Raw genomic sequence first — 27,602 nt, 5'->3', positions numbered from 1 at the left:
CGAGGTAGGGAGGGGAACTGGCCCAGGACCTTAGTGCCCATCGCATCCTTCTTCCTCCTCCTCTGCCTCTCTGTGACTGTTTGACTCAGGCTGCAGGGACAGACATGAGTATGTGCAGAGCCTGTGTGCACCCCTGGGAATGTGTGCTCATATTGGCAGGGAGGGATGTGAGTGTGTACAGAGCGTGTGTGCACACCCTGGCGGTGTATGCCGGCGTTGGCAGGGACAGATGTGAGCGCGTATGGAATGTGTGTGCACACCTTGGGGATGTGTGCTGGCATTGGCAGGGACAGATGTGTACAGAGCGTGTGTGCACACCTCGGGGTGTATGCTGTCGTTGGCATGGACAGACGTGAGCGTGTACAGAGCGTGTGTGCACACCTGGGGGTGTGTGCTGGTGTTGATAGGGACAGATGTGTACAGAGCGTGTGTGCACACCTGGGGGTGTGTGCTTATGATGTTTTGTAACCGGCAAATACGTGGCCTGTTGCATCGGGCGGCCCTGCGCCCATGCTGAGCCCGTCAGTGGCCCTCGGGTTGGGGTCTCCATCTGTCCAGACAGCACTCGAGTGGCTTGAGGTTTCAGATTCTTCCTCTACGGATACTTGGGCTTCCTCAGGACCAAACATCAGAACCAGCCAACTGCAAACTACAAGAACGTTCAAATGCATCTTCAGTAGGAAAAACAAAAGCAATTGGAAAAATTTTCCAACGTGACCCCGTGGTTAAGCCGTTAGATACTCCAGCCAACAGATTGAGTCACTTTAAAATTCACACCAATTAAAATGGTTGTAAGAGTTGCAGAGCTTTACCGCTAAACCTTGAAATAATTGAAGCATTCTGCTCCACTTGCTTACAAACTAGAGTTGGGGATACCTTTCAGTCCAAAGTAGCAACCTTCTAAATCCAGCTTAGATGCGAGGCTCCCACTGACACAGGAAGAGACAGTGGCCCTTGATTATTCTCCTGTGTTCAGATACTGTGTCATTTCTTTTTGTTTTTTTCTTTCTTTTTTTTTTTTTTTTTTTGTATCCTGATCATCACTTCTGCTTTTCCAATTCAAACTAAAGGGAGTTTAGCTCTGTTTTGGAGAAGCTGTGGTTAGTAGTTTCTTTTCATGGTTTGCTTAATCTCTTAAGTCTGGTGCTTACATTACCCAAATAGACTTTTCTTTAGTACGACAGTGCCATAACCCAGGGCTTCTCCCTCCATATCTGCTCCCCAGGAGGCTCCCTAGGAATGGGCGCTGGAGATCCAGCCCCCCTCCATGTGCCATTTTCTTTGAGTCCAAGGTAGCTTTGGCTCAGAGAAGAAAAGAGGCCTCCGGGTTAGGTGCCTCTGACTGCTTGCTTGTGAAATGTTTAATGATAAGGCGACTTCCAAACTAATTTACACATTGATAGTTGTAGCTTGAAGTATCACCGCAGTCATAAGAACAAGAAACACTCCCATAAAGTAGATAAGCAGAAAAAAGCCATAGAAGTTTAATAAAGCGCAAATAAAATGGTGTTGTAAGAATGTCCAGTGGGAAATGCTCTCAGTCCAGCCAGATCCAGCTGTGGCGTCAGTCCAGCTGTGGTGTCCTCCTGTAAAAACATTCAGCCACATGTGGCCCTGATCGCAATCACTACTCTGAATTGTGATCCAGAATGTTCTTGGGGGCCGATGCTGGGACTGTTCCAGCAGCTCAATCTGATTGGGCGTCACGGTGGTGATGTGCTTAGCGCGGCCAGCTGGGCTGAGTGGTGGCCACCCGTGCACTCGCCACGTGCAGCCGTTATTCTGGTGATGGGGTTGCATGCGCCCCGGCTTGTCCACCTGGGCTATTAAAGTACTGGGAACCCAACCGCGGGCGGTGCCTCCCGATATGGGAGCTGTCTTTTTTATCCAGGGCCCTCTGGCGCTGCAGAACCCTGCTGCCAGTCTGAGCTCACAAGGAGGTACCGGAGGGCTCTGCTGGGGCATGGAGGTCCCTGAGCAGGTGGTCGCTTATTGCTTGTGGAGTGGTCCATGGCCTGTGAGTTTATTCTCGGGGTTTGTGTGGGCGAGGTTAACCAGTTCACAGCTGGGCACTTACCCCTTACACAGGTGACACTAGTTAAAGTGGAATCTATATTAGCTCACACGGGAGTGTGTGAGGAGCTGGGAGGGTGGGGAGGCTTGGCCTTAGCACTAGGTTCCCGGGCTCCTGACGTTTCTGCGTCTTCCAGTTGAGGGGCCGTCAGAGCCGCTGTGGGTCCTGAAGACAGTGGGTGCCATATGGACCAGGGGATGCAGAAGCCTCTAGAGGCTGCGGGAGGCAAGGAGACGGTCGCTTCCCCAGAGCCAGCCCTGCCACCACTTCGACGTTAGATGGTGGGACCTGTTTTGAACTCCAGCTTCCAGAAATGTGAGAAAATAAGTCAGAGTTTAGGGCGCTAAATTTGGGGTGATTTAGTGGAGAAATAGAAAACTAGCCCACAAATGTGCACGCATTGAAATGTGCTCTGTCCAGGTGTTCACAGTGGTGTGAGGGAGATGGCATCAGGGTTCTGGGAACTGTGCAGTTTTACTGAAGGAAGGGGGCTCGCCACGCCTTTCCTCATATAACTGAAGGTATGTATGCCTGCCACACTGCCCAGGAGACAGGGACTAGAATTCTGACTTTATTTCTTATGGGAACCAAGCCACAGTCAGAACACGGTGAGGGCCGAGACGAGCTTCCTACAGCGTGAACTGGGAAGAGGAATCGCAAGTAGTTTGTGTTTTTCTACACAGACCTGTCCTTTTCAGGTTTTGTTAAGTTTTGGAAAAAGGGAGAAGCCAGGCACACCTCGGCGAGGGACAGTGTTTCTGGAGGTGGTGCGGCTTCAGCCTGAAAATGGCCGTGTGGTTGGGAGGCTCAGAAACTGCCCTCCAAGGGCACTCATCTATTCCTTATTGCAGTAATACCTCGTTTACAGAAATCCACAGAAATGACAGTGCGGGAGGCTTCTGGTCTGGATGGGTTTGTGTGGACCGAGGTCACGGGGTGTTGTCCCAAGTGCTAATCCTGACCTGGCAGAGGCTCTGTTCCCAAATAATTATTCCACAGTTTCAGAGCCTATATCTGAGTGATAGTCTTTTAACTTTGTTGCATAAAAGGAAACAAAGTATGTCTTGAGGGTCTAAAAATCCATGTGGTAATCATGGCTGTAAACTCATACATGGGGCTTTGGGATGGAGTGAAAACCACCGTCACCTGGCGTGGACGCTGCGTGGTATTTTTAGCATGGTGGCCTGCTCTTGCCTTGAACTCTATCTGCAGTGTGAGCAACAGCTGTGCATTTGAGAAATGTGGACAGGTCAGGCTTGCTCCTCCAGGGGCCTGCAGGCATCCGGGTGAGGGGCCTGGGATGAGGCCACATCAGTGGGAAGGAGCTTGGTTGTGTCAGCAGATATGTCTGCCTCTACAGGCCCGCAAGCCAGCCAGAACCCAGTTTTCCTTTGGTCATCTAATGCCAGAAGAAACCTGTTTCTTAGAGATTTTCATAATTTATATTAATGAACCATTTGACCGTACATAAAATGTTATAAATGCATGAGGCTTTACAACTTGGCAGATGTGTAACTCACATGTCATTGTACCAAACTGTTGAAGATATTTGTTTCACTTGAAGGTTGTTAGCATTTTATGTGCAAAGCAAATGCCAGTAGCATTTTGCAGGAGTATTTTGGAATTTTAAACACAGTGGGATAGTGCTGGGTCTCTGGGATACTGGTGAGGTGGACGTGACCTCAAGCTCTTGTAGCTTGCAAGCAGGATTGCTAAATTGTCACAACTGCAGTGCTGGAAAGTCAAAGTGGATTTCTGTAAATGAGGTATTAGTGCAATAAGGAACAGGTGAGTGTCCGTGGAGGGCAGTTTCTGAGCCTCCCAGACACCCCAGGAGGAAGCGGGGGACGGGGGCAGTTACCCACCAGAACCTGGACGGTGAAGCTGGGTTTGCCGGTGGCCCTGCTTGGCAGGTCATTACATGCAATAAGAAACAGGTGAGTGCCCTTGAGAGCGGTTTCTCGGCCCCCTTCAGAACCACAAGTGGAAGACGCTCCAAGGTGGGGGGTGGGGGTTCGGTTAATCCACAGGAGCCTGGATGGTGGAGCTGGGTTTGCTGGTGGTCCTGCGTGGCAGGTCATTACATGCAATAAGGAACAGGTGACTGCCCTTGAGGGCGGTTTCTCGGCCTGCTTCAGAACTGCAAGTGGAAGACGCCCCAAAGTGAGGGGGGGGCTGGTGGTCGGTTATCCAGTGGGGCCGGATTTGCTGGTGGCCGCTGCGTGGCAGGGCACGGCGTGGAGCGATGGGAGGGGAGTGGAGTGGGAATAGAGGATGCACCCTCCACAGCTACTGCTGGGAGTTGGCTCTGGTAGCAGAAGGGGCATAGATAGAGGGATTCCCATCAGGGGCAACACGACTGGGGTCCCACGTGTGGTGGATGCCGAGGTGTGGCTATATGTAATCTCAGTCTGCACAGCCGTCCTGGTGAGTGGGTTCAGTTACCTTCCCATCTCACATTTGAGAAATCTCGGGGGCTCACATCACAGCTAGGTGGGTTGGAACTAATGTCTCCGGCAGGACGTTGGCCCCAGAGCCCAGATCTTACCCGCCCCCGCTCTTTTCAGTCCACCAAGCTTGTAGAGAGGGTTGTGTGGTGGTGGGTGGCGGCTGAGAAACCAACACAGTAGAAGGCGGGGAGGAACTAAACCAGGCAGGAGACACAGGCAGTGCTTGGGAGGTCTGCACGGGGTGTGGGTGTGGGAGACACCTCTGGGCCAGTGAACCCCGTTCTGTGCTCCTGGCTTGCCCAACCTTGGCCCTCAGCCACATGCTGCGTGCTTTAGGTGAAATCTCAGTCGCTCGTGTGGTGCGGGCATCTTTTCTCCCTGGCTTTGCCTCTCTTTAAATCACGGAGTCTCAGTGGGGATGGCGGGGCGGATGGTGGTCCATGGAATTTGCCCTCCACCTCCTCATCCTTGTCCTGTCCTGTCTGGCCTGTTACCTGAATCTGTGTCTCTTCAGAGCCTGCAAATGAGTGGAGGCCACGACAGCCTCTCGCTGACCGACCTCTCAAACTTTTATTCATCAGAATAGTGTTAAATGCCGATTCCTAGGCACCCCCATTGGACTCTACGCCTGCCTAGCATGGGTACTTTGGGGAAGGTACAGAGGGTTGCTGGGCTGTTCCAGGGGGGAATTTGCATTGTTGAATGTCTATTGTGTTCCTTCCAGCACTCTACTTTCCACGCACACGTGGCATTAAACCTGGAAGACCTCTGGGTGCTGTGCTGGTGAGGAAGCCCCGGCTGGACGAGGGGCTGCTGGGGCTCGGACTTGATTCCTGGGCTGGGGGCTGCGGGCTGCGGGCTTATTCTCTTCAGTGGGTCTGCTGATGGGATGCCCTGAGAAGTCCTGCTGTGCACTCAGGGGAAGGTGCAGAGACAGGCTCAGAAAAGACAGACCATGGATTTAAAAATTCCTACTGGAAAGTCTTTTATGAGCAAAGTAATTTGCATCTAACTGAAGACAATCATTGCTTGAATAATTGGTTTGTTTACAAAGTTGGTCCTATGAACAGATTAAAGTTTTCATTCATGCCTTATCTATAATGTGAATAGGAGCTATTACCGCAACTTAAATTAGCTTTAAATTTCGTATCAGATTGCAGTCCAGATTACAAACGGCTGCTTGATAATCTAATTGATAAAACGGAGGAATTTAGTGCTTGGAACCCAGAGTGAAGGGAACAGAATTGCTTTGGTTTCTCAAAAGGGTGTTGACTGAGTGGTGACCTGGGGTGAAGAGAAGTGGCTAGAGTCATTACACTCGAGGAGATGATCTGCCCCCGCCTTTCTCAGCTGTCTTCTGGACAAAACAAAGGGTGATAAATGGAAAAAATTCAGCACTGAGTTCGTCTATGCCCTGAGCTTCTCATACAGTCATTAATGGGCTGTATCTGTGAAGCCTCCATACAGGCACAAAGGAATTAGGCTAGAGTAAGGCGGCCGGCGACCTCTGGCGTCTGGACCGCGTGTCACTTCCTAAAGCCCTTTTGGGTGAAATGACAGTGGCAATGTCGTTGTTCGGAGGAGTGTAATCTCACGTATGAGATGCAGATTTTAAACACCAAAGTCAGGAAGCTTGGTGGGAGTGGCTGTCTTCCAAGTGGTTTTCTGTGCTGCCATGGATGAGGCGTGGATGTGTCATCTGTTGGTGAGATCCACTGGTGAAGGGGCTAAGCAAACCATGGAGGTCGGGGGTGTGAAGCTGCATCTCTTCTGGCATCCCAAGGAAATACATCTTGTAAAACTTGTGAATTTGACCCTGACCCTAACCCCAACCCTGAGTGTTGAAGTCTGGTGCAGTGTCTTGAGCCCTCTTCTGCATTGAGGGTGAGTGACTGTAAATGACCGATTCCTCAGTGGTGAAAGTTCAAATGTAGCTTCCCTGAGGAAGCCAGACCTCGGTCACCCGTATCTCCATTGTAAACACTGCGGCCCCTACGCGGGTGGCTGCAAGTTTCCAGGCCTTCCTTGGAGAAGCAGCCGTGAGGTGCTTGATGATTTGATAACATCAGCCACCTTCTGTCTTCTGTCTAATCACGGTACAAATGATTCTCCTACAAGGAAATGGATCTGGTTTCTTCCTGATCGTTGGAAGAAGCAGCCTGCCTAGGGACTCCACCGTCCTCTGCACTTTCACAGCGAAGCCTGTGTCTGTCTCCAAGGAGTGTCACGTGTGTCGTGGGAATCGCTTCCTTAATTCTTCCTGCTTTTGATAGCTCGGGTAGCTCTGCCTGTTTCACCCGGGATGAGCAGCGGGTGGTCTCTGGCTGCTGTGGGACTAGGGCTTGGGGGTGCATCATCACATCCGGTGGCCTGTCCAGGTGGGCATCATTGTCTTTTGCCTGTTGCCTGAGGCAGCTGTGATGCCATGGGGGTCATGCTTGTCAGGGCCAACCCAGTTCTTCCCGTGTACACCTCTCCTGCTGGAGTGCCTTTCCTTATGATGACTTGTTGAATTAACGTGGAGAATGCAGAGAGGCTCTGGGCCTCTCTCTCTCCCATTCTTACTCCCTGGAGCTGTGAAGCCCGAGAAGGGAGCCCATAGCCAGAGGCTCCTTTAAATTTAATTAGAATAAAGATTTGATTACATAGCTAAACACATTTGAAAAGAACTTCACAGATGAAATTCCAGATTCAACCCTTCAGGCCCAGTGGCCACGTTTCGGGGCTCAGCAGCTGTAGGTGGCTGTTGTCTTTCTGTGTTGGCTGAGCAGATTGGGGCGTTTCCAGTTCAGCAGGCAACTCTCTTGCATGGCTCTGCCTGTGGTGAGGGCACCTAGGCTGGAGAGCCTCGTGGGGATCCCTTAGGCCTCCGGCTGCAGCCAGGCTGCACGGTTCCTGTGCCCCGGGTCCTCTGCAGGCCCAGATGGATCCCACCACAGAGCCAGCACTGCTAGACTTGGGTACTGTGTGCAGACAGCAGAGGGTCACGTCCGGGCCTTGCAGGGGCTGGGGTGACTGGCCTCCTTGGCCAGGCTTCTGTTTCCGAGTCTTCAGGGGAAATGCATCCACCATCCACCATCCACACCGTGCACCAGAGGAAAACTGCAGGCTTCTCTGTGGATGGTGAATTGAGATCATGCAGAGTGACTAGGTTTGGGCTCCTGAGCAGCGTGGAACCTGATACCTTTAGGTGGAACCTGACATGCCTCCATGTGTACATGGCAAAGAGAATGCAGCATTGTCAGCTTGAATCCAGATGTGCTCCCGTTTTGAGGTGGAAGGTTCTGGGAGTATTGGCCATTGGTGATTGTGCTGCCGTGGAGGACTTTGAATGCAGGCACTGGTTTGGGATAACCCTGGTTTCCTGGTCCTGTATGTGGGCATCCCTGAATATCCCGGACTGGAGGAAGGCAGGGCAGATGGGAGGGTGACAAGAGGTGTCAGGTGTTTCCAGCTTTGGGGACTGATGCCATCAGACGGCCGAGATCAGGATGGTGGTGGCCAGGGACCAAAGCAGAGGTGCGTGGAAATGCCATGTTCCTCGGAGCATGGGGAGGACCTCTTGAACTCTATTCCTGGGCAACAGATCTTCCATTCTCAGGAATCTGTGCCATTGTAATTGAGTAGCAAATTCTGTAATTGCTCTAATTACTTACTGTTAAGTCCCCATGCCAATTACCATAAATTAGCAACAGTGATAACAGTTTGCCTGGTCAAACCTTACCAAGAAAAACCAGTGGACCTAGTTTTAGTTGCCTCCAGTTCCCTCCAAATCAGATTCCTTAGCGGCTTGTGTCCCCACACTTGCTGCAGTTCCTCCTGGGCCTGGCAGGCACATTCCAGACATTCACATCTCAGCTCAGATGCAGGCGTGCACATTATTTATAGAAAATCGCACTGCGCTGTGATCGGCTTGAGCTGACGTTCTCTAGGTGGGAGGTGGAGGTTCAAAAGTTCTAATGGGATGAAAGTAGAAATATGAATTTTAAAAATTCACGTGTTATGAACTCTGTTCAGTGATTTTCTCTGAAATGAGAGACTATTTGCAGATGAGGCAGTCAGCCTGCAGCTCTCCTTAAATCTGTCCTAGACCTCGATGCCATCCTTCGGCCTCTTCCTGGGTGTGGGGTGCTCTGCTTGAAGCAAAACCAAAGGAAAGAACGTGGTCTGCATCACTACTGCAGCCAGCTCAACGCGCACACCCACTGGGAGGGGGGTTTGATCACTTAACATTTTAAATGCATTTAACATTCAACCAGCAAGTCAGCCAGTGCTTTCTGTACGCAAGCTGCCTGGCTCATGGGAACCTGACACTTGACTTTTAGGAAGAGAGTACTTGCTTCTGTGGAGTGTCAATATTTGCCTCATTTCTTGAGACTCTGCTCAAAGTGATGAACGTGAGTAAATTAGGACCTTTTTTTTGTAAATTGGGCCACAGACCTCTCTAGGCAGAGTCAGGGGAGTAAACGGCTGTGAAAGATGCCGCCTGATGTGAGCCACGGCCAGGCACTTTGGAACCTGGGATCCCATCTCCAGCCTTTCAAAGGACACAGACGAATATAAAATGCAGATGGGAGAGTTCATAATTTGGGCATCTCTGTTCTTTTGAAATCAAAGTGCAAAGAAAAAGTTTTGCCTTGAGGTCTTAACCCATACTTGTTTTTCTCCTGAGGTTTTAAGATTTTCTTAACTGCTTTTCTCTCCCCCAATCCTTGAGGAAGTTCTATCTTCATATCTTCTTAAAAGGTATGGTTAAAAGATATGGTTAAATTCAACACTGAAATATAAAAACATGCTTTCATATTTTTCTTTAAACTGAGGTATCTGACATTGGTGAAGAACTAACTGGGAGTATTGGTTTATTTTTATTTTTTTGAGACAGTCTTGCTGCGTTGCCCAGGCTGGAATGCAGTGGCACGATCTTGGCTCACTGCAGCCTCACCTCTTGGTTCACGCCATTCTCCTGCCTCAGCCTTCTGAGTAGCTGGGATTATAAGTGCCTGCCACCATGGCTGGTTCATTTTTGTATTAGTAGAGACGGGGTTTCAACATGTTGGCCAGGCTGGTCTTGAACTCCTGACCTCAGGTGATTCGCTCACCTTGGCCTCCCAAAGTGCTGGGATTACAGGCAAGAGCCACCACACTCGGCCTGGGATATTCTTGATTATAATTGTAACATATCCCTTTAATAAAAACAAAACAGAACAACAACAACAACAAAACAACAGCTGTCTGAAAAGTCTCGAAATTAAAGAGCTCAATTGGACAGGGATTTGGACACCAGTTGAATGGCCCAGCACACCATAGTTACATGGGCCACTCGGCCTGTTAGGTCCTTAGGGTATTTGAAGTCATATGGATATTTGCATTTCTGCCTCTGGATATCGTGTTAGTATTCGGCTAGTGTTTGAGGGCCAGGCTCAGATCCGGGAAAACAAGAGCCCCTGCCCTCACGGCACTTCTCTTCCATGTGTGTGTGTCAGGAAAATAGAAAGCATAAGATATTTTTTTCAATGAGCTGGGAAGATGGAAAAACAAGCTTAAGATGTTTACTTGTTCAGAAGAAGGGAAGTGCAAGGAACACTCAGCTTTGTTGCTGCTGAAGGAGGCCCCTGGTGGAGGCTGTTTCAGAGGTGGGGTTTCTCTGAGAAAGGTGGTAAGAGCCAAATAGGATGCCCCATCTGGTTTGCCAGAGATGGGGAAAGTTAGTATCCCCAAAACAGCTTCAGCATTCTGGCAAAGCTTTGGAAAACCAGCTACGGTGTAGGACCTTGTTGGCCGCTGGGTAGAAGGAAAACATTGCTGGTCCTGAGGACTGTACTGTTGTTCCACTGCTATAAAGAACTATCTGAGGCTGGGTAATAAGGAAAAAAAATGTTTAATCGGCATACAGTTCTGTGGGTTGTACAGGCTTCTACATCTGGGGAAACTTACAATCAGAGTGGAAGGTGAAGGGGAGGCCGGCGTGTCTTCACATGGCTGGAAGGGGAGAGAGAGTGAAGGGGAAGGTGCCATGCACTTCCAAACAACCAGATCTCAGGAGAACGATCATGAGGACAGCACTTGGGGGATTGTGCTAAACCATTAGAAACCACCCCCATGAGTCAATCACCTCCCACCAGGGCTCACCTCCAACATAGGGTTAGAGTTCAGCATGAGATTTGGGTGGGGACACACAGCCACACCATGTCAGGCTTCCCATTCTTCTCCTGCACGTGCTTCGCAAATGGTTCTGTCATTGGTTTTTGTTTCTGTTGATACATAATATACGTACATATTTTCAGAGTGCATGTGATACCTTGATTCACCCCTATATTGACGAAATCTGTGTACTTGGGATGTCTTTCACTTTAAATAGTTTCTTTTCCTTGTGCTGGTTATGTTAAGTTATTCTCTCCTAGCTGTTTTGAAATACACAGTAGATGACCCACTGCCATCCCCCTGCTGATTTATCAATAGTAGGTCTCGTGTTCCCATTAGGCTGTGTGTTTGTGCACATTACCAGCCTCTGCCCATCCTGCTTATGAGTGGGCTCTGCTGGGCCCTGTTGACCACCTACTTTTGGCCTCCATGAGATCTGCTCTCAGCTCCTGCTTATGAGTGAGAACATGCGCCGTTTCCTTGCTTGGCTCGTTTGCTTAACGTAATGTCCTCCAACTCCATCCATGCTGCCGCGGATGACAGGGCTCTCCGCTGTGTGGTGGAGTATTGCTCCTGTGTGTGTTCGGGCCACGTTCCCTTCATCCCCTGTTGACGGGCACTCAGGTGATTCCAGACCTTGGCTACTGTGGATGGAAGCTGAGAGCAGTCACTGGCTTTATACTCGGGGGACGTGAGCCACTTTGATGTTCTCAAGCAGCCTATCCCCAAAGCCCTCCGTAGAATGCCGCATTCGTTTGTACTCATGGCTTCTTCCACTAGGATGAACAGCTGGGAAGGGGCTTTGAGTGAATGCTTGGGTTTCTGTCTTTAATTGGTACCCAGCTACACTGGCCAAGTAGAGGTCCCAGTGACCCTGGACACTACCTCACATAAGGTCCAAAGATGCAGTTAGGTTCTTTTTTTAACTTAAAAAAAAAAAATGCTTTTGACCTGGGTAAGCTATGGCATCATCAGTTAGAGTTTTTCATATTGGAAAGGTGTATATTTTATTTTCTAAGAAGGAAAGAAATCCTGTTAAATACTCTAACCACAGATTAAATCATGTCAAGGAAAGAGGTACTATTTTGGGGGAAAATTACCCCTTCATGTCAAAGATCAAGGAGATGACTTACATTGTTTAATTGAGTTAATTATGAAATCTTAAGTGGTTTTAAGAAGATGAGCTGTGGATCCTACAAGACATGAGACTGATACTGATTTAATGTTAGTCAGCCCTGACAGAATGTGGCTAATATTTAAAGCTTGCTCCAGTATTGCTTGATAGATTGTAAGTTAATGTAAAGATCTGTTTGACGCTTTTATTTTACAAAATATTATTGAGAAAAAGTTTGACAGCCAAGGAACGGCCTTCAACCAATTTCTTCCTAATTTCTATCACCAGAAAATTTTGTCCTGTTAATTCCAGAATTTACTTTTGGAAAGTTCCCGTAAGGAGAGCAGAGGTATTGGTGGTTGAATGGTGACTTGAATTTAGGTGAAGATCGTTAAATATTTCATAGTCATGTTTGTCTTGGTGGTTTTAGCAATTTTATATTAAACTTAGAACTGTGAGTCAAACCAAATCTGTTCTTTTGCTTTTGTGATACTCCTTTGTATGACTATACTGGTAAAGAATGATAAAATGTGTATTGGGTATTTTTTCTGTGTAGATATTAGGATTTTTAGGGGAACAAATTAATCATTCTTCTAATATACACTGTGCTGTGTGTTGGGTCCTTTGTATATTAGTTGAATCACTCTAATGAGGACCACTTGAAAGTCTGTTTCTATAGCAGATGTTTTATATGTTGACTTGTGTTATGCAAAATCCTTCATCCTCTAAGAAGACTAAGCAATGGGTTGGAGGAGAGATTTAATCACCCATTAGGTCTATTCCGAATGCCCAGAATTGAATGCAAGTACTAATTTTGTTTTTGAAGTGGTGTGTGTGTGTATGGGTGTGTGTGGTGAACTCCTTTTTAGGTCATGGGAGGGAGGTAAAGCGAAGATGAGATTTGCTGATGAACATTTGTGCATATGCTAGTGGAGAAGTCATATGACTTGACTGCACCTGCGTACTCTGATTTTGGTTTCGTTAGTGTCCGTAGCCACAAGCCTCAACTGCCTCTGGGACCCACCCTGAGGGGCTGTGGTGAGGGTTATTACAGAGTCGTGCGTCTTAGTGAAGGGCACAAACGGCCTTGTGGGCCTACTTTGGCTTTGTTTGAACGTCTAGATTGTTAAACTAAGTTTAACATTTTGAGGATTATAAATTGTGATTCTTGTCTAAGAAGAGGTTTCTGTTGTCTCTGAAGACAGGAGCCCCAATACAGAGGGTCCCTGGCTCCCAATTGTTACATATCTGATTTTTTTTTTCAACCTTGTGATGGTGTGAACTAGTCACACTCAGTGCATTGTTTGGCCCAAGATGGGCTGCCTCTGGATGAACCCGTTGTAAGTTGAAACTATGATGTCAAATGCACTTTCTATTTAGGATATTTTCAGCTTACGCTGGGTTTATTGGAACAGTTTCATCCCATGGTAAGTCAGGGAGCATATGTGCTCATAAAAGTGGAGACGATCTCATAGATACCGTGAGATATAGTGTCTCTGATGTTATAGAGATACGATGAAAACAATCAAGTGGGACTTGGAAGCCTTGGAGGGACTCACATGGGCGGCTCCTGGAATGCAATCTTGAGCGCCACTGGCTTCTGAATGTGACATCTGTACCTTCTGCTTAGCCCAGTGTGTTATCGGCTGCTCTCGAGGGCAGAGAGGTCCAGCGTTCCTGTGTTTAGGTATTTGAGCTGCCTTAAGAGGCTAGGTCAATTCTCACTGGTGTCTTCAGGGCTTTAGGCCTTCTGAACAAGCAGGAGGAAGCACGACTTTGTAGAGCTTTGGAAATCTCAACGGACTTCAGGGCCATCCCCTTTGGCAGGAGAGAGCCCCACTGGAGGCGAGCAGGGTGCCGTGCGGGCCTCTGCTGGGCCCAGGCATGTACGGACGTTGTGAGGGCCACAGGACACAGATCGGTCTTGGTTCACAACTGGTGTCGATGGCCACGCAGCATTTCTGCCAGGTACATGAGTGCGGGGACTTGGGTTTTGGGGTGTGCGTCCTGGTTGCCTAGTTGCTTGGAAGACCCCCATTCAGACCCCAGCCTGAGTCACCGTGACAGGCCTCCTGCTTCACACGCCACACGGAAGCCGTGGCGTCGGTCACTGACGTCCACCGGGTGTCAGATGTGCGTGTGTATCTTCCTTGGTCTCGGGATGTGTCTTGTTTTGAGGTTATAGTAAACGTTCTTTACGAGGGGTTTTGGATTTTTTATGTTGTTTGCAAGGAGGCAGCAGGGAGTGCTTGAGCAATGAGATCCCCTTTCCAACCAATACAATTTCAGATCCCAGCAGGTAATTAAGGCAGCGGAGCTGTGGGATCACCTTTGCAACCAATGAGAATTCAGATCCCAGGAGGTAATGACGGCAGCGGGGCGGGTGTCAGAACCCTGAACTGTGGCTGTTTCTGGTGTCTTGCCCCGCGGACAGAGCGTTCTGGGGCCTCCGTGGTCCTCTGTGGGGTGAGTGGAGCGCATGAGCTGGGTGCTGCTGGGCCCTGGCTGGCTCCCCAGCCCGGGGTTTATGCAGGACTCGTTAGACAACTTGGAACCCAGAAAGCAGCACGAGGAGAACGGGATTGTGCCTTTCTGGATCCTTGGTGCTTCCCAGTCTCAGACACTGAGTAGGCTCTGAGGGGTCTCGCCGGGAAGACTTGCACAGTCGGCCCCCGGGATGGAGTGGGGCTGCAGCGGGTCTTGCAGGAGCTGGAAGTGGGGGTGAGTGTCTCGCAAGCGGGACCTTTCAAGTGGGCCCAGCAGGATGCATCTGTGGAAATGGTGCCACCTAACGCAGGGCTGCGGCCAGCAGGACCTGAAAGGCTACAGCGGGCTGTGTTTCTGCTCTCTCTCTCTCGAGTCTCTGCACGGTTTTCCTTGGTTTTTGTCTGTTTGGAGGACGCTTCCCCCTTTCTTGCGCTTACCTAGCCTTCTGAGCTTCTTTGTTGAGTACGACAAAGCCCTGAGAAGGCATTTTTATCGCATAATTGTGTTATCCTGGTGGCTGGATAAATGACCTGCAAATGTGGGTGACTCAGGAGCTCTGAGGGTGTTCAATATCCAAGACAGAGGTGGGAAGGAAATGTTCAGGCAGGCATCAGAGGATCTGTTCTCTGCTTTACACTGGGGCCCTGGTTTGCTGACAGTCTTCACACTCGATCCAAAATGGGGGATAATGAAGTCTCACGGATTCGGCTTCAGCTGAGAGCTGCCTCCAGCACAGTCTTGTGTGAGTAACAGTTTCTATGTTTGGTGCGAAGGGCGGGCGTCAGTCAGTTGATCTTATTTGTGGTGGTGCTTATGGTGGGTTTTCCGTAAGGAATGTAGACTTTATTAGCTTTGGCAAGGGAATCCTGAGTGATAAATTGGAAGAATGTCTCAGGAAATTCTGGAACCTGCAGTGAATCTGGAATCTGTATGAAATTGAGATTTGGATTCTCACGATTTCCTAATGCTACCCCGAAACCCAGTAGTTGAGACAGTCGTAGAGCTTCAGTTGTGCTGCCCCGGTTCCCCATTTTAAAAGGGACACGTTGCTTTCCTCTAGAATGTTCTGAGCTCTGAGTGCTGCCGGCAGAGTGACCAGCTCTCTGCATCAGAGGGGAAGCCAGGGCTGCGTTCACGGCGTCGCGGCAGCCGGGAGCTGACCCTGGACCTCAGGCACGTGTGAGGCTGACCATTTTCTGTAAACTCCAAGGGTGCAGTGGTCTCCTTGGCCCTTTACAGTCTTCTGAAGCTTTTGATGTGTCTGCACTTTGTAGATTTTTCAGAAGTAGACAGCCTTTTCCCACACCCTTGGGCTGAGTTTCGTCAGAGGCTGGTGTGTGGGAAGCACCACACCCACATTCTGACAGGGAAGACTCTGGTGCCCAACTGAGGTCAGAGTGGAAATTTGTTCTTCCTTCCCTCCAGTCTGGTCCAGCTGCTCCCTGCTTGGCCAGAAGAAAATCATGCTTATTCAAGTCGTAGGCAAACCCCCGAAGTCAAACATTTGTCTTTTTTCTTTAATATGCCCATTTAGTTTATATGGAATGATAGCTAGAGAAATGCCTTTTAGGGGAAAATTAATTTCCTTAATTACAGAGAACTTTTTGGATAAAAATCAGGAGGCTATTTTGTAATAAGATCTAGTTAAATACTACAGTGGAAAGCTCCTTATATTTGGTCTTACACTTGGGCCCTGTGTGCGTGTCCGCATGCTCGTGCTCATGACGCCAGGCGCAGATGTGAACTACAGGCACAGTACATACTTTCTGGTTGCTTTTTTGAACGTCTTATTGCTTGACCTCTCCGACTCAAATGTTGAGTTATGTTGATTCTGTTCAGAATGTTTATCCCTCCGTCTAGGGTCCAGTCGTCTTTCAGGGAGGAACCGTCTTCCTCATCTCTGTCTCCTACAGTATTGTATATTTAATAGTCAAATATTTATAGGTTACATGGGTGACTGATCTGTTCATTAGGAGGAAAACAATGCCAATTTTCACATCATTATAATGGACTTGTTAAATGATTGTTAGTATAATGAAGTTTCCATGGCAAAAGAGGCTTTGCAGATGTGAGTGTAACGGACAGTGAGATGGCGGAGGACCCTGGGTTGTCCAGGCGGGTCCAGTGTCTTCACATGTGCCTTTTGAGAAGGCAGTACGAGGGTCTGCCTCAGAGGAGGAGACCTGAGGACGAGATAGAGGCCAGAGGGCTGTGGGGGTGAGGGCAAGTGTGGGGCAGGGGCAGGGTCCGGAGGGGTGCAGGACTGAGGCCGGGGCAGTGGTAGGAGGGGTGTGGGGCTGTGAGCCAAGCTGCATGGTGGCTTCTATGAATTGGGAGACTCCAGGCAGGAATACAAGCTACTGAGCCCTTGACTTCAGCCCTGGGACTCCTGACTCCCAGGGCTGAGAGGAGGTTTGCATTTGTGGTAATTTGTTGCAGCAGCAATAGGAAGCTACTGCATTGTATCTGTTCTTCACCTCCAAACCTTTGAAAAGTAACCCTGTTGTATTGGCCTTTTGTGTGCCCTAAATTCTAATGAGATGGTTTGTAGGAAATAATGGACACAAACGATGGCAGAACAAAAAGTTGGACAGAAGCAGTGTCTTCTGTGGTTCTGTAGTTTGGGTCTGGGAAGTTAGATTTCGGTCAGAGTGTGTGGTCTTGTTCAGCGTATACCTGGAGTACTTGTTCAGAGCTCCTGGGGGAGTGGTCTTTAACACTGTTAGGATTAAAACTCCAAGCACATCAGGGCCAGAGTTCCTGAGTCAGTGTTAGGCGACCTTTGAATAAGAGTTGGCATGTAGAGTCTGCCCACTTTACTAGTATGAAGAAGCAAAATCTTTTTTTTTTTTTTATTTTTTGAGATGGAGTCTCGTTCTATCACCCAGACTGGAGTACAGTGGCGAGGCCTCGGCTCACTGCAAACTCCGCCGCCTGTGCTCAAGTGAGTCTCCTGCTTCAGCCTCCAAATTGCATGATTTATTTTCCTGTTTTATATACTTAGTATGTGAAAACTCTGCAAACTTTATTAATACAAATGACATGCCAGAACTTAGGAGAATCTGGTATTTTCCCATGCAAATTAGTAGTGATGTGGAATTCCTGGGCTGATTTGGTTTTATAAGACATGGGGCAGATTCTTTGCCTTATTTCCGTGGAACTAACAATTGTTAATCACCCAGCACTCTTACCTCCCCCAACAGCTCAGGTGAGGGGGGTGTTACCCCCACTGTCGTGATGAGAGGCAGGAGACTGAGGCTTAGATGAGCAGGTGACACATTACTGTCCAGCCCCACCCACCCTGTAGTTTCCTGCCATGGCTCAGCTGTCTTCCTGCAAGAAAGGACAGACACCCTGGTGCTGGGTAGAATTCCTTGTGAACCCCTTTCCATCCTCCAGGGAGTTCTTGCTTTACAGTGGTGGCTCATGGGGAGTCCTCTGGCCCACTGAGAAAGTGACTCATGTTGTGACATTACTGTCTCTGTCCGGCTGCTGTCGATTGGGTGATTTGTAAAGAGACATTTATTGCTCACAGCTCTGGAAGCTGGAAAGTCCAAGGTCAAGGCAGTCCAAGGTCAAGGCACCTGCACATCTGGTGCCCCAGGGCCTGTGGCTCACAGACGGCAGCATCTCGCCGGGTCTTGCGTGGCAGCGGTCATCTCGTCAGAACTCACGTGGTGGAGGAGCAGGAGGGCTCCTCCAGGCCTCCCAAGAAGGACACCAACCCTGGTCCTGAGAGCAGGACCTCCCAAAGGCCACACCTCTTAATGTATCCCTTCGGAGATGGTTTCAGCATGAGGTTTTGGGGACATTCAGGCCAGAGCCATTGCTCTGCTGGGGTGTTAGGGCTGCATGGCATCATTACTGCAGCAGAGCCACAGCTTCTTATCTGCATTTGCTGCAGGAGAAGGACGCAGGTGCCTGTGCAAGTTGGGGTTCGGTGCAAGAAGTGGAGACCCTCTGGGAATCTTAGCAGGAGGAACTTAAGGACTTTGAGAACTGACACCTTAGGACTGTAGTTTTCTTCAGACTGTAAAAACCTTGGTGTGTGATAATACTGAACATTGCCTGAGCCCTGTGATCCTTCAAAACAGTGATGGTTAAGACATTCCCCTTCCCCACAACTGCGCCCCCACTTTTACTTCAAGAAGCCCGTTCCCATGTGGCTTAGGCTGACTGGTGGGATGACCATTTACCGAGGACAAGACCAGGTACAGGCCTTCAAACCCCCCTTCTCTGCCTTATAAGTGATTAGCTAAACTGCCTGTTCCCACTGATCAATCACTTCCCACCTTGAAATGGTTCTTCGTGGTGCATTTGCGCCTAGGGGGATGGACTTGTCTTTGACTGTCGCCTTCCACAGAGGACAGTTAGGGTGGGCAGGAAAGAATTCTCTGCTACAGGTCTGCATTCCTGGCTGTTTCCAGAAGTGGGAATTCTGGTGCCCTGGAGTGTGGGAATGGATTTCTAGTGTCCCAGCTTCAGGTGGAGTTGAAATTGAGTGAGGCAACCCACCACACCCATCTGGAGCCAGGGACTAGAGCCATTTTTAAAGTGGCAGTTTCTCCATAAGATTACCCAAAAAATGCGCTCAGCACGTTTCTTTCTTTCTCATATGCATTTGGCCATCTAAAATGGGAATGGTGGTTTTTTGAAGCATGGATGTAGTTTTAAATTTTGAGTATTGTAAACCTTAATGTAGCTTCTTAAAATGTTTGCCTGATTATCTGGAGATTTACTAAACCTTTGGAGTGGTAATAATGAGTTGATCTATATGACTTTGCTTTCTATGATGCAATGAAAGTACTCTAATTAAAACCTCTGCAGTTGGGTCAGCACGCGATTGGCCAAAACAAATTCTGCTTTTTGGGTTTCTTTAACCAAACAAGGGAGTAGAGTGTAGGCTGAAGTGGCAAATTCATTTCAGAGCACGCCAGAGCCCTCGTGACACCACAGAGCCACACCTAGGAAGATGTGGTTTCTGTAACAAGCTTTGGAAAACCAAAGTTCAACTTAATTATCCAACTTTGTTACAGAAAAAGCTTAGACCAGATGGCCAAAGACCTGATTGTTTCATGGTTGAGACATGGTTATAAAATTGCCCTTACTTGGTGCCAATCAGTGTTGGTCCACAGTGATACTCCTCCAACCTCACTGAATAGTTTGGAGACTGACATGAGACTGTGAAAATCTCCTTAAGGTGAAAAGGTCTCTGGAGCACCTGGGAATATCTGCACACCCGTGGCCATTCCCCTATAAGATGGAAAGGACGGCTGGGTCACGCGGGAGCATCCGCACACCCGTGGCCGTCCTCTTTAAGACGGAAAGGGCTGCTGGGGTGCCCCGCAATGTCTGCACACCCGCGGCCATTGTGGCTGTCCCCCTTTCTGCTCAGTCACCTCTGTGTCCCCGCATTCAGGCTTTGGGACACTCATGAACAGCTCGTACCCTGGGCTGGTGAGGAAAGAGTGGGAGGTTGTTCTGAGGCTCTGTCACTGTCTGCCCTGTCATGAGCTGGGCAAGGCAGTGGCAGTGACCCTGGAGGAGTCTGGTCAGTGAGGGCTCCGGCAGGAAGTGCTGAGGCTTGAGGTGGCTCTGCCAGTCGTCACCAAATGTCTTCCCTCTTATTTCCATGATTCCTTCTAGTTCTGCACCTTGCACTGCAGAGTCTCTGTGTGTCTATAAATACACATGAGTTACGATACAGGTGTCTCTTTCCCCTCTTTCAGGGGCTGGGCCCAGGGAGTGAAGTGCAAGACTCCCTTACTGCTGGATGCCCACCAGCACGAGGCACTGCCTGCCCTGCTGACGAATGCCTACAGCGAGTCCTGGAAGCCTCCTTCTGAGCACCTGGCCTGTTGACGGTGTATACGGGAGACAACGGAGCTCCCCTTGCCCCACCCTGAGCAGAGACTGGGGAGGCGGGGGCAGCACTGCCCCCATGGTGCATCCTTGGTGCATGGAGGAAAGTCTGTTTAGCCAGGCGAGGTGGCGGGCGCCTGTAGTCCCAGCTACTCGGGAGGCTGAGGCAGGAGAATGGCGTAAGCCCGGGAGGCGGAGCTTGCAGTGAGCTGAGATCCGGCCACTGCACTCCAGCCTGGGCGACAGAGTGAGACTCTGTCTCAAGAAAAAAAAAAGAAAAAAAAAACACAGCCCATCCTCTCAAAAGCAGGGTGACAACCACATTTACTTCTGGAATCTTAAGAAAGGGCCTGTCTCTTTGAGAGAAGAATGTGGCATGAATGTGTGTACCTCCTTTGTTTTTTTTGAGACAGTTTCCCTCTGTCACCCAGGCTGGAGTGCGGTGGTGCAATCTCAGCTCACTGCAAGCTCTGCCTCCCGGGTTCATGCAATTCTCCAGCCTCAGCCTCCCAAGTAGCTGGGACTACAGGCACCCGCCACCACGCCTGGCTAATTGTTTGTATTTTTAGTAGAGACGGGGTTTCACCGTGTTAGCCAGGATGGTCTCGGTTTCCTGATCTCTTGATCTGTCCACTTCGGCCTCCCAAAGTGCTGGGATCATAGGTGTGAGCCACCGCGCTGGGCCGTATGTGTGTACCTCTTTACAAGTCTTGCCCGATCTTTGCATTGAAAAATTATTGAAAACCTTAAGGATGTAACTGACAAGATCTTTATAGATTTCTCCAAGTAAAAATTTGGAAAAGTGAAGTGAACCCATAATTTGTTTTATTTCTGAGTCCCACACTTGGATTTTTAAATGTGGGCAAAACATCTGTATGTTCTTCAGCCTGATTTCCGTGGAATCGTGAAAGAAACGTGCTGAAGTTGCCGTGCGGATTTTGTTATGTGGCGGTGACAAGTGGGGCTGGTCATTAAACAACTGGAGGGATCCCTATCCTTTCTGTGCTCTTGTTGGACACTAGGCACGTGCTTGGGTGTTTTCTGTGTGTGTGGACAAGATGAGGACAGAATTTCCAGATTCACACGGTGGTATCTTCTCCCTTTTCTGTTAAAACGTGTCTTCTGCTGCTTCTACATAGACCAAGTGTTTCTTTCTCTTGCCTGTCTACAGAAACGCTGTTTAACAAAAACTGCATTGTAAGCATGTGAAGCTGAATTCCACATGATAAAGCAGATAGAGATGACTGAGTATACTGTTTTGTGGAAGGAAGGTTTAAAATGATTTTTAGCTTTTTCCCTGAAATAGGGAATACTTTTAACTTTTTCCCTGAGATAGGGAATAATGAAATGGGAAAATAATTAAATTTTCCCATATAATTGTTAGATTATATTTAATTATTAGATTATTCATGTATTGCAAGGGAAAAAGGAACTAGATCATCCCATGTACCCAAATGAAAATTTAAAGGGTATGGGCGAGTTCATTTGAACTCCTTTAATTTGTTTTTGTTTGTTTGTTTTTGACAGTCTCACTCGGTTTCTCAGGCTGGGTGCAGTAGTACAATGACAGCTCTCTGCAACCCCAACCTTCTAGGCTCAAGTGATTCTCCTGCCTCAGCCTCCCCAACTGCTGGGATTTACAGGCGTTAACCACCACACACAGCTTATCACCTCTTGGAGACTAGCTATGAGTTTGGGCATTCACTGAACTATATTTTGGTTAATTCTCAAAGTTTGTCACTGTTTATCTTTAATTTGCTAAAAATCTACATATATTGTAAAATGAGTTACATTTCCTTAGCATTCACGGATTCCCTGTTAGTGGGGCAGAGACGCAGAAGGGCAGAAGGCATTCGGACGTCATCAGGTTTGCAGTTGAGTGCTTTCCCCGAACACACTGGAGCTCTGGGCTCTGTGGCCCCACGGGGGTCCTCTGTCCACTGAGGGGGCCAGGTTACCTGGGAGGTCCCTCCAGCCTCTGCAATTTTGCCCTTTTCAGGTTAACATCTCATCGTTGTCCTGGACAGCACTGTCTTTCGTTCACTGACCCATGAGTGGACAGCTGGTCAGTGGCCAGTGCTGCTTCCTTCAGCTGGGAGGTGGTGATGTGATAACACTTCCGTGGAAATTGGTTCTTGGTGTATTAAGGGTTCAGTTGTATGTTTATTTTTAATCTGCACCTCTGAATTGGTCTTTTGATTGCAAAGAGATTGCTTACTGGATTTGTTTCTGAATATTTGGTGGATAACAGGAGAACCTTGCTTATCTGTGTGTTCATTTAATGTGTTTTTGCCAGGCATTTATATGGGTGTGTTAGCCCCTAGCCCACTTTCTGTGTGTGGTGGAGTCATTGAAATCATTTATGTGAAGTCTCTCTTCTATCAAGGCTAGAGGACGTGGGGTGGTGTCTCCCTAAACTAGAGGGAAATGGCATTGTTCTGCCCTCCTCCCTGGGAACGCTGGTGTTTCCAGGTCTCTGAACTTGGCTCCCACACTGGGAGAGTGGCTGTGGCTTCTGGAGCCCGTTTTGGGCGGGACTGACTCCTTCATTTGCTTTATTCCCCACCGTCTTTGCTGCTTTGTGACGCAGGGATGAGGGAGTTGGGCCCGGGGGCCTTGCCTGTGCCTGAAGGGCCCGATGCAGAAAACTCCTGGTGGGAAGGATGTTCCTTGAGGGCAGCTTTTGGAGTCTCTTCCTACTTTTAACTAAGAAGCAGCTATTCACATGGTTCTATTCTGCTGGTGTGTTTCAAAATAATTGGTGTAGAGTTGCGAAGATGTCCGAGACACCCATGATCCACTCCGGGCCAGTGCCGGGCATTGTGCTCAGATGCCTTCAGACCACATTCACATGCCAAAGATTCTTGCTTGGTTATTCTCAAACTTAAGAGAATCTAAAACGCGAGCCACGGTATGGATTTTCTCTTGAGCCCCCATGACTTTGCCTTGTATTTTGGGCATGAATGACTTCATCAAGGGGAAAGAATTTGAGGAAGGAGCCTCTGAGGCTAGGAGGGGGTGGGAAGGGGTGGGGGGAAGAGGAGGGAAAAGGAGCTGTAGAGGGAGGAACCAGGCTGGGGCTGGGGCGTCTCCCCATGATGCTCCCCCACCCCTGGCGCGAGGCCCCAGGGACTGACTGATTTTCCCACAAGAAATGTGTATAATTGCGTGTCTGTTTTGTGGGCTGGCCATTTGGATTGAGGGAATGTCTGTGTTGTGATTCCTTATTGATTCGAAGGTTGGAAAGGTTTGTGCTCAATACAGGGGTCTCTTGGTGCTATGGGAAATGTGATCGCAGCTGCCTTCTGGGTGGGGAGAGCCCTCGAGGCCATCAGTGGTGGCCGGTGTCGGCCTTCGCTTCCCTGGGTGAGCTGCCCTCAGGGTGGGAAGGGAGGCCCTCGGTGGTGGCCGCTGTTGGCCTTCGCCTCCCTGGGTGAGGGCTGCTCCATCCCCGGCTCTCCGACTCCTTGCCTGGCACCTTCCTCGTTGGGGGCCGTGATCCATCAACTTTGTCCACGCGTGTCCTGCAGACTAGTGCTGACTGCAGGTTGAGGAGTGGTCAGAGGAGGCCAGAGGAGGCCCTCGTGATGCAAAGCTAAACGTTTAATGATGGCGCTGCTGAGTGCATGAGCCACGTCAGCCCAAGAGTCTGAGTAAGAGGAAACCGCGGGGTGGAGGGAAGACTGGACAGATGGGTGCTTTCCTCGGCCCCTGGGAGCACGGCCATGTCCACGCTCAGACCTCCTGGTTTCTCCCATATTTCCATAAATAGCAAGGGAAGGATATGGGGCACCCAGGGACCTCAGGGGTATAAGCTGTGTCCTCGCGTGGCCCCAGCTGTGGCCAGTGACGTTATTCTCTTTAACCTCAGGCTTATTTTCTATAAAAACACAAAGGGACAGAAGTAGTTCAAGGGCCTGTAAAGACTTACGTAATTGTTAATAGGCCTACTTTTATGCTTTCTTATGTATTAAGAGCAAATCATGAAACAAACTCATTTCTGTTTGAAGAAATCTCTACTGCTCTCATTTTTGTGGCAAGCAGCCTTGATTCTTTGCTTAGTGAGCGTTAGTGCCCTCCTGCCCAGTGCTGCTGCCTGGCGTGTCCTCGCACACACCTCTGTCCATTGGTCTCCGTTCACCTTTCCGCCTAGAATTGTAGGAGGGGCGCTGGGATCTTAGGGCTAGAAAGAAACCCTGAAGACCACTTTTAGGGGCGACTTTTAGTCAGGGCTTCCAGAGAGACAGCCAGCCAGGTGTGCGTGTGTCTCCAGGGCGAGGCCTGCTGCAGGGGCTACAGAGTCCAAGAAGCCCCAGGACCCACAGCCTGCAAGCTATAGTCCTGAGAGGGTGTGGCTTGAAGACTTGAGAAGCGGAGGTTGCAGATCCGACCAGGGTCTGAGGAGCTGAGACCCAGGAGCACGGGCTGCAGAAGACAGATGTCACTGGCCCATCAGCCAGAGAGGTGGAGTGAACCCAGTTTTCCCCGCCTTGCTGTTTTACTCGGGCCCTGGGGGGATAGGGTGGTGCCCCCCACACCGGCGAGGATGGGTCTCCACTCAGTCCAGAGACAAACATGCATCTCACACAGAAATAATGCAGAACCAGCCATCTGGGCACCCCGGGCATGCTCAGGTTGATGCACAAAACCAATGCCGCGCGTGGCCCTGACATCTGCGTGTTCGCATCACTCCACACACATTGCTCAGTCATCGCCTTGGTGAGTTTGTAAGCTCGTTGTGTGGTTCTGGGGCTCTTTGTCCCTGGTGATGAGAGGCTCCCCACTGTCCCAGCTCAGGTATGGAAGGTGATGGCACCAGCGGCTCCTTGTTTCTCAGACACCTGAGTGGGTGCTCTGTGCAGCCAGTTCAACCTGCAGCAGCATCTGTTTCCTATGCCGATTCCATTCGGAGTATGTGCCTCCCTTCTGTTGAGGGTGCAGCCTTCTTTCAGGGAAGAACTGTGTCCTGTTCGCCTATATCGCCTGTGGTGTATCTCAGGGCTGAATAAGTAGCTATAGGATACCTCGGTGGCTGAATGATAGGTTCATTGGAAGGAAAACTTTATATTTTTTTTTCTTTTTGGGATGGAGTTTCACACTCAACGCCCAGGCTGACGTGCAATGGCACGATCTTGGCTCATTGCAAACTCTCCCTCCCGGGTTCAAGTGATTCTCCTCCCTCAGCCTCCCAAGTAACTGGGGCTACAGGCTTCCGCCACCATGCCTGGCTAATTTTCGTATTTTCGTTAGAGAAGGGGTTTCACCATGTTGGCCAGGCTGGTCTTAAACTCTTGACCTCAGGTGATGCGCCCACCTCGGCCACCCAAAGTGCTGGGATTACGGCCATGAGCCCCTGCACCCAGGAACTTAATACCGTTTTTTTTTTTCCTTTAAATCGTAATGGGCTTGTTAAATGCTTACGGTTTTTTTTTTTTTTAATTTATTATTATTATACTTTAAGTTCTAAGGTACATGTGCATAACGTGCAGGTTTGTTACATATGTATACTTGTGCCTTGTTGGTGTGCTGCACCCATCAACTCGTCAGCACCCATCAACTCGTCATTTACATCGGGTATAACTCCCAATGCAATCCCTCCCCCCTCCCCCCTCCCCATGATAGGCCCCGGTGTGTGATGTTCCCCTTCCCGAGTCCAAGTGATCTCATTGTTCAGTTCCCACCTATGAGTGAGAACATGCGGTGTTTGGTTTTCTCTTCTTGTGATAGTTTGCTAAGAAGGATGGTTTCCAGCTGCATCCATGTCCCTACAAAGGACACAAACTCATCCTTTTTGATGGCTGCATAGTATTCCATGGTGTATATGTGCCACATTTTCTTAATCCAGTCTGTCACTGATGGACATTTGGGTTGATTCCAAGTCTTTGCTATTGTGAATAGTGCCGCAATAAACATACGTGTGCATGTGTCTTTATAGCAGCATAATTTATAATCCTTTGGGTATATACCCAGTAATGGGATGGCTGGGTCATATGGTACATCTAGTTCTAGATCCTTGAGGAATCGCCATACTGTTTTCCATAATGGTTGAACTGGTTTACAATCCCACCAACAGTATAAAAGTGTTCCTATTTCTCCACATCCTCTCCAGCACCTGTTGTTTCCTGACTTTTTAATGATCGCCATTCTAACTGGTGTGAGATGGTATCTCATTGTGGTTTTGATTTGCATTTCTCTGATGGCCAGTGATGATGAGCATTTTTTCATGTGTCTGTTGGCTGTATGAATGTCTTCTTTTGAGAAATGTCTGTTCATATCCTTTGCCCACTTTTTGATGGGGTTGTTTGTTTTTTTCTTGTAAATTTGTTTGAGTTCTTTGTAGGTTCTGGATATTAGCCCTTTGTCAGATGAGTAGATTGCAAAAATTTTCTCCCATTCTGTAGGTTGCCTGTTCACTCTGATGGTAGTTTCTTTTGCTGTGCAGAAGCTCTTTAGTTTAATGAGATCCCATTTGTCAATTTTGGCTTTTGCTGCCGTTGCTTTTGGTGTTTTAGACATGAAATCTTTGCCCATGCCTATGTCCTGAATGGTACTACCTAGGTTTTCCTCTAGGATTTTTATGGTACTAGGTCTAACATTTAAGTCTCTAATCCATCTTGAATTAATTTTCGTATGAAAAAACTGCTTTAAAGTTCATGTGGAACCAAAAAAGAGCCCGCATCTCCAAGACAATCCTAAGTCAAAAGAACAAAGCTGGAGGCATCACGCTACCTGACTTCAAACTCTACTACAAGGCTACAGTAACCAAAACAGCATGGTACTGGTACCAAAACAGAGATATAGACCAATGGAACAGAACAGAGTCCTCAGAAATAATACCACACATCTACAGCCATCTGATCTTTGACAAACCTGAGAGAAACAAGAAATGGGGAAAGGATTCCCTATTTAATAAATGGTGCTGGGAAAATTGGCTAGCCATAAGTAGAAAGCTGAAACTGGATCCTTTCCTTACTCCTTATACGAAAATTAAATGCTTACGTTAATGTTTATTTTTAAAAATGTTATCTGTGACCTTTCAGCTTTTCATAGCACTTCTCGTGTGAATATTTTAAAAAGGCCCTTTAGTCGTGGGGGAGAAGGAGGTTATCCCTTTCAGCAGAGGGAGATGGAAGAACAGGCCCTGGTGGGTCTGAGCACAGGCAGTCACCCCAGCCTTGGTGCTTGCTTAGGTCTGTTCTCCGTTCACCGTAGCCGCATCCACTCTCATTGTCAGCTTAAAAATAAGCTTTTTCCTCTTTCTAATCGGAACAGTTAGTTTGTTAACCGTCACATTAAGGTATCGAGAATGATGGCTTTCAGGCCTCAGATATGACACAAGTAATAAATGCAGCTGACCCTGAACAACATGGGTTTTGAGCTTCGAAGGATCACTTATGTTAATTTTTTTTCCAACCAAACCCTTACTGAAAAAACCTGGCTTTGTGGAGGGCCGACGTTTCCTACATGTGGTTCC

At 48.7% G+C, this 27,602-nt stretch overlaps 1 long non-coding RNA gene across 1 annotated transcript in view; it reads left to right on the top strand.

Annotated features, from left to right (window-relative positions):
* Positions 1-209: 209 nt before the first annotated feature.
* LOC139361274 (uncharacterized) overlaps positions 210-27,602 on the top strand; it is a 30,376-nt gene continuing 2,983 nt past the window's right edge. Inside the window, exon 1 of the long non-coding RNA XR_011618826.1 lies at positions 210-2,389. This is a non-coding gene — a long non-coding RNA (uncharacterized lncRNA). The remainder of the gene's footprint in view (positions 2,390-27,602) is intronic.

This window comes from Macaca nemestrina, unplaced genomic scaffold (assembly GCF_043159975.1).
Source record: "Macaca nemestrina isolate mMacNem1 unplaced genomic scaffold, mMacNem.hap1 Scaffold_125, whole genome shotgun sequence".
Classification (NCBI taxonomy): Eukaryota; Metazoa; Chordata; class Mammalia; order Primates; family Cercopithecidae; genus Macaca; species Macaca nemestrina.
The sequence above is the reverse complement of the archived record's forward strand: the minus strand, read 5'-3'. Positions and strand labels throughout refer to the sequence as shown.